Genomic DNA, 7,617 nt, shown 5'->3' on the forward strand with positions numbered 1-7,617 from the left:
CACACACACACACACACACACACACACTCTTCAACAGGGCCCACAGGGAATGGGGTGCCATTCAGGATGCACACACTGAACAGCCTCCTCAAGCATCCAAACCTGAAAATTCTACTTGATCTGTATCAGTTGGCATATTGTATAAAATGTTTGCTAACATTGAAAAAGATAGACAGACAGACAGACAGAGGGTTAACACACGCAGACAGACAGACAGACAGACAGGCAGACAGACAGACAGACAGAGGGTTAACACAGACAGACAGACAGACAGACAGACAGACAGACAGACAGACGGACTTGAGATATGAAGTCAGCATGAGTTAAACAGGACACTGCTGAGTCATCATGATCTCCGGGTGACAGTTGAATGAACTTCCTGATTCCAAAGCGGGTCCTTTTCCTCTCTGCAAAACGTCACGTGCTGTTTATGTTGCACATTTAGCAGTTCCTGCCTCGTTTCTACACCAGGACGAGGAGGGAGATGAGCACGTTGTTCTACCTATGTACTGCGTGTAGTTGAGATGTCCTACCTATGTACTGCGTGTAGTTGAGATGTTGTCCTACCTATCTACTGTGTGTAGTTGAGATGCTGTCCTACCTATCTACTGCGTGTAGTTGAGATGTCCTACCTATGTACTGCATGTAGTTGAGATGTTGTCCTACCTATCTACTGCGTGTAGTTGAGATGTTGTCCTACCTATGTACTGCGTGTAGTTGAGATGCTGTGCTATCTATGTACTGCGTGTAGTTGAGATGTTGTCCTACCTATCTACTGCGTGTAGTTGAGATGTTGTCCTACCTATGTACTGCGTGTAGTTGAGATGATGTCCTACCTATGTACTGCGTGTAGTTGAGATGTTGTCCTACCTATGTACTGCGTGTAGTTGAGATGTTGTCCTACATATGTACTGCGTGTAGTTGAGATGTTGTCCTACCTATCTACTGCGTGTAGTTGAGATGTTGTCCTACCTATGTACTGCGTGTAGTTGAGATGTTGTCCTACCTATGTACTGCGTGTAGTTGAGATGTTGTCCTACCTATGTACTGCGTGTAGTTGAGATGTTGTCCTACCTATCTACTGCGTGTAGTTGAGATGTTGTCCTACCTATGTACTGCGTGTAGTTGAGATGTTGTCCTACCTATCTACTGCGTGTAGTTGAGATGTTGTCCTACCTATGTACTGCGTGTAGTTGAGATGTTGTCCTACCTATGTACTGCGTGTAGTTGAGATGTTGTCCTACCTATCTACTGCGTGTAGTTGAGATGTTGTCCTACCTATGTACTGCGTGTAGTTGAGATGTTGTCCTACCTATCTACTGCGTGTAGTTGAGATGTTGTCCTACCTATGTACTGCGTGTAGTTGAGATGTTGTCTTACCTATCTACTGCGTGTAGTTGAGATGTTGTCCTACCTATGTACTGCGTGTAGTTGAGATGAGGATGTTTAGGGGCTTTCCACAAGACTGAACAGGAAGCTAAGCTATGGCATGAGGTCATCCTGTTGAGCTGCCTGATTCACGTGCACGTGCGCACACACACACGCACACACACACACACACTAAACTAACCCTGTACTAAACTAACCCTATACTAAACTATACTAACCCTATACTAAACTAATACTGTACTAAACTAACCCTGTACTAAACAAACCCTATACTAAACTAACCCTGTACTAAACTAACCCTGTACTAAACTAACCCTGTACTAAACTAACCCTGTACTAAACTAACCCTATACTAAACTAACCCTGTACTAAACTAACCCTTTATTAAACTAACCCTTTACTAAACTAACCCTGTACTAAACTAACCCTGTACTAAACTAACCCTGTACTAAACTAACCCTGTACTAAACTAACCCTGTACTAAACTAACCCTATACTAAACTAACCCTGTACTAAACTAACCCTGTACTAAACTAACCCTGTACTAAACTAACCCTGTACTAAACTAACCCTGTACTAAACTAACCCTGTACTAAACTAACCCTTTACTAAACTAACCCTGTACTAAACTAACCCTGTACTAAACTAACCCTGTACTAAACTAACCCTTTATTAAACTAACCCTTTACTAAACTAACCCTGTACTAAACTAACCCTGTACTAAACTAACCCTGTACTAAACTAACCCTGTACTAAACTAACCCTTTACTAAACTAACCCTTTACTAAACTAACCCTGTACTAAACTAACCCTGTACTAAACTAACCCTGTACTAAACTAACCCTGTACTAAACTAACCCTGTACTAAACTAACCCTTTATTAAACTAACCCTTTACTAAACTAACCCTGTACTAAACTAACCCTTTATTAAACTAACCCTGTACTAAACTAACCCTGTACTAAACTAACCCTGTACTAAACTAACCCTTTATTAAACTAACCCTTTACTAAACTAACCCTGTACTAAACTAACCCTTTATTAAACTAACCCTTTACTAAACTAACCCTGTACTAAACTAACCCTTTATTAAACTAACCCTGTACTAAACTAACCCTGTACTAAACTAACCCTGTACTAAACTAACCCTGTACTAAACTAACCCTTTATTAAACTAACCCTTTACTAAACTAACCCTGTACTAAACTAACCCTTTATTAAACTAACCCTGTACTAAACTAACCCTGTACTAAACTAACCCTGTACTAAACTAACCCTGTACTAAACTAACCCTTTATTAAACTAACCCTTTACTAAACTAACCCTGTACTAAACTAACCCTTTACTAAACTAACCCTGTACTAAACTAACCCTTTATTAAACTAACCCTTTACTAAACTAACCCTGTACTAAACTAACCCTTTATTAAACTAACCCTGTACTAAACTAACCCTGTACTAAACTAACCCTGTACTAAACTAACCCTGTACTAAACTAACCCTTTATTAAACTAACCCTTTACTAAACTAACCCTGTACTAAACTAACCCTTTATTAAACTAACCCTGTACTAAACTAACCATATTCTCTGCCTCTTCAAATGTAATTTTATTTTATTTTTTATAACTGGTAAATAATACAACAATGTTCTACTTTCACATTATGTACAGGCTGGGTAATTCCAGATTGTTTTCAACATATTTTCCCTTCTTGTTTTTTGTCATCTCTCCTCCCTCCCCCTCTCTTCTACCCTCCCTCCCCCTCTCTTCTTCTCCGACAGGCAGGGCAGATTAAGGGGATGTTCTAGCTACCATCTTGTTTGTCTAAACCTCTCAATGCACATGTGGCACATCTCTGTCCTAGTCTGACTCACTACTCTCTCCCCCCCCTCCCCCTCTCTCTCTACTGTTGTAGTTACTCTCTGCAGCCATGGCAACTGCTGCATGTTTGGCATAATGCCTTTGAGGGCAGTGAAAAAGAGAGAGAGAGACCGAAAGAGAGAAAGACAGCGAGAGAGACAGATTAAGACAGATAGACAGAGAGAGAGAGAGACCGAGAGAGAGAGAGACAGATAGACAGAGAGGGAGAGAGAGATACAGAGAGACAGAGAGAGAAAGACAGAGAGAGAGAGAGAGAGAGAGAGAGAGAGAGAGAGAGAGAGAGAGAGAGAGAGAAAGAAAGACACAGAGAGAGAGAGAGAGAGAGAGACAGACAGAGAGAAAGAGTGACAGTGAGAAAGACAGAGAGTAAGACAGAGAGGGAGAGAGAGATGGAGGGAGGGAGAGAGCGACAGAGAGAGACAGAGACAGAAAGAGAGAGGGAAAGACAGAGAGAGAGAGTGGGAGAGAGAGAGTGAGAGCAGAGCAATCTTTGCTCTCAGTAGTTGGCTTCAATCCAGTGTAATCATGCCACAGAGCTGAAATGAGGCCTCTGGCAGAACACCAGGTTTCAGGGAACAAAGATGTGAGCTTCTAATGTTGGCCGCCGAACCTCCCTGCTGCCCTGCCCGCTTGGCATGAAGCACCAATTCCCAGCAGCCTTCGCTTTGGCAGCCCACCAGGTCAGCTAGCACACTCACAGAAAAACACACACACACACACACACACACACACACACACACGCACACGCACACGCACACGCACACACACACACCCTCTCCTGCTGGGGCTGCAAAGAGGATCAGGATAAAGAAATATCAGCATCCCAAATGTCACCCGTTTCCTTGTATAGGCCACTGTTTTTGACCAGAGACCTATTGAGGAAGAGGCCTATGGGTCCTCTTAGTAGTGCACTGTATAGGGAATAGGGTGACATTTGGGACGCAACCCAGAGGCTTGTTTTTCTCTGGGTCGGTCAGTCGGTCGACTCTCTGTCTCTGCTGTTCTGGTCCAATGACATCACCTCTGCAGCCTCCAGCCATCAGATTCCAGCCATCAGATTCCAGCCATCAGCCTCCAGCCATCAGATTCCAGCCATCAGATTCCAGTCATCAGCCTCCAGCCATTAGATTCCAGCCATCAGATTCCAGCCATCAGAATCCAGCCACCAGATTCCAGCCATCAGATTCCAGCCATCAGATTCCAGCCACCAGATTCCAGCCACCAGATTCCAGCCATCAGATTCCAGCCATCAGATTCCAGCCACCAGATTCCAGCCATCAGATTCCAGCCATCAGATTCCAGCCATCAGATTCCAGCCATCAGATTCCAGCCATCAGATTCCAGCCATCAGATTCCAGCCATCAGATTCCAGCCATCAGATTCCAGCCACCAGATTCCAGCCATCAGATTCCAGCCATCAGATTCCAGCCATCAGATTCCAGCCATCAGATTCCAGCCACCAGTCTGCTTGACTTGAAACGTAAATTGCCGTGTTTGTAGAAAGTCGATTAATTAAAGACGATCCCATAAAGCCTAACAGAAAATACGAAATCGCAACAACGAATCTGAATTCAGCACATCTGTTTAATAGTTGTTCATTTCCTCGCGTTCATTATCTCTACACACAGTTTCCCGTGAAAGACGTGAAGCGCTGTGCTAAAAGAAGGCAGAGGAACGATGTTGAGTTGTAAAACGTTGCCATGGTGATTCACGTCCAATACAAGAGGAATATGACAGATTCATACGAGGGCACTTATTATGGAGTCAGAGTCATGCACTACGCAGGGAGCCCTATCTGTATGATATAAGCCTGAAAATGCTATTTACTGCACTTAGTCTCAGTGCCATGCCTTTTAAAGTTCTTTGTTAATCCGTGAAAAAGCTAAATAAATGGGAGTGAGTCAAACAAGGAAGTTGTTGGTTTTTTTTTTAAAGTAAAAGCTATTTTAAAAAGATGTGGTAAATAATGATTTTCCAGTGTTCTGCTCCGCTACGTAGATCTTCAAACCAGAAACCAGAGCCCCCCCACCAGAAACCAGAGCCCCCCCACCAGAAACCAGAGCCCCCCCACCAGAAACCAGAGCCCCCCCACCAGAAACCAGAGCCCTCCCACCAGAAACCAGAGCCCCCCCACCAGAAACCAGAGCCCCCCCACCAGAAACCAGAGCCCCCCCACCAGAAACCAGAGCCCCCCCACCAGAAACCAGAGCCCCCCCACCAGAAACCAGAGCCCCCCCACCAGAAACCAGAGCCCCCCCACCAGAAACCAGAGCCCCCCCACCAGAAACCAGAGCCACCCCACCAGAAACCAGAGCCCCCCCACCAGAAACCAGAGCCCTCCCACCAGAAACCAGAGCCCCCCCACCAGAAACCAGAGCCACCCCACCAGAAACCAGAGCCCCCCCACCAGAAACCAGAGCCCCCCCCACCAAAAAACTATGTGAAAATAGATTGTAGAACAGTGTAAACAGGAAACAGGAAGTGACTGGTCACGTGGGGGGGGGGGGGATCCTGGGTACTGTGGGTGGTTGCCACGGTTACTGTTTCCTGTATGAAACACAGCCAAAAAGGTATATTACCGACATCTGTCTGTCTCTGAGCCAACAACGCTGATTACCTCCACCTCATCCCGTCTAGTCAATATTATAACATGACTGACTGAACACTCTATTTTATTCCAGTCCCATCCATCGCCATAACCTTCATCTAAACTATGCGTGAGTATAAACAACTGAGTATTTATTTATTTATTTTCATGAAAATGATGTACATTAATTCCTGGATAATATCTCCTTTATGGTAGTGTTTATTCTCCCTCTCTTCTGCAGCGGTTGTAATAGCAGGGTTACGTAACAACTACATCTGTTGTTATCATGGGAACGAGAAAATAAAACATCATCGGCAAACTGCCGATGACTTCAGAGGGAATGTGGATCTCAGGCTGGCATGAATCAAATATCATACCCAGGCACACCCCAAATGGCACCCTATACCCTACATAGTGCACTACTGTTGACCAGAACCCTATTCTCTGTATAGTTCTCTGTACCAGAGCCCTATTCCCTATATAGTGCACTACTGTTGACTAGAGCCCTATTCCCTATATAGTGCACTACTGTAGACCAGGGCCCTATTCCCTATATAGTGCACTACTGTTGACTAGAGCCCTATTCCCTATATAGTGCACTACTGTTGACCAGAGCCCTATTCCCTATATAGTGCACTACTGTCGACAAGGGCCCTATGGGCCGACACAATCAAAAAATGAACAGGCTGGCTCAGAATGTGTTGAAACAGACATGACGTTACTTCATCTAGAGAGATGACAATCACATGCTGGGTATTTCCCTTAACTACACACACACATCATGATCACAGTCAGTCTATATAGCTTTTCCTGCCTCATTCTGACTCAGAACAACTCTTCACATACATTTCAACCACTAAACACCTACTGAAACTACAGTCATTATCATGTCTCTGTATGAGAGGTTTCACACGAGGATATCTCCACAGTATTATGTTCAGGTTTTAGATAGAGGTTAGAGTGTAGGGGCGGCAGCTAACAACTAGGCTACCTGCCGCCCAACGCTCTAACCACTAGGCTACCTGCCGTCCAACGCTCTATATATATATATATATATATATATATATATATATATATATATATATTACATTTTTTATTTAACTAGGCAAGTCAGTTAAGAACATATTCTTATTTACAATGGTCTAGGAACAGTGGGTTAACTGCCTTGTTCAGGGGCAGAATGACAGATTTTTACCTTGTCAGCTCTGGGATTTTATCCAGCAACCTTTCGGTTACGAGTCCAACACTCTAAACACTAGGCTACCTGCCGCCCCAACTCTAACCACTAGGCTACCTGCCGTCCCTACACTCTAACAACTAGGCTACCTGCCGTCCAACACTCTAACCACTAGGCTACCTGCCGCCCCTACACTCTAACCACTAGGCTACCTGCCGCCCCTACACTCTAACCACTAGGCTACCTGCCGCCCAACACTCTAACCACTAGGCTACCTGCCGCCCAACGCTCTCAACACTAGGCTACCTGCCGCCCCTACACTCTAACCACTAGGCTACCTGCCGTCCAACGCTCTAACCACTAGGATACCTGCCGTCCAACGCTCTAGCCACTAGGCTACCTGCCGCCCCTACACTCTAACCACTAGGCTACCTGCCGCCCCTACACTCTAACCACTAGGCTACCTGCCGCCCAACACTCTAACCACTAGGCTACCTGCCGCCCAACTCTCTAACCACTAGGCTACCTGCCGCTCTAACCACTAGGCTACCTGCCGCCCAACTCTCTAACCACTAGGCTACCTGCC

Source organism: Oncorhynchus mykiss, chromosome 16 (genome assembly GCF_013265735.2).
Source record: "Oncorhynchus mykiss isolate Arlee chromosome 16, USDA_OmykA_1.1, whole genome shotgun sequence".
NCBI lineage: Eukaryota > Metazoa > Chordata > Actinopteri > Salmoniformes > Salmonidae > Oncorhynchus > Oncorhynchus mykiss.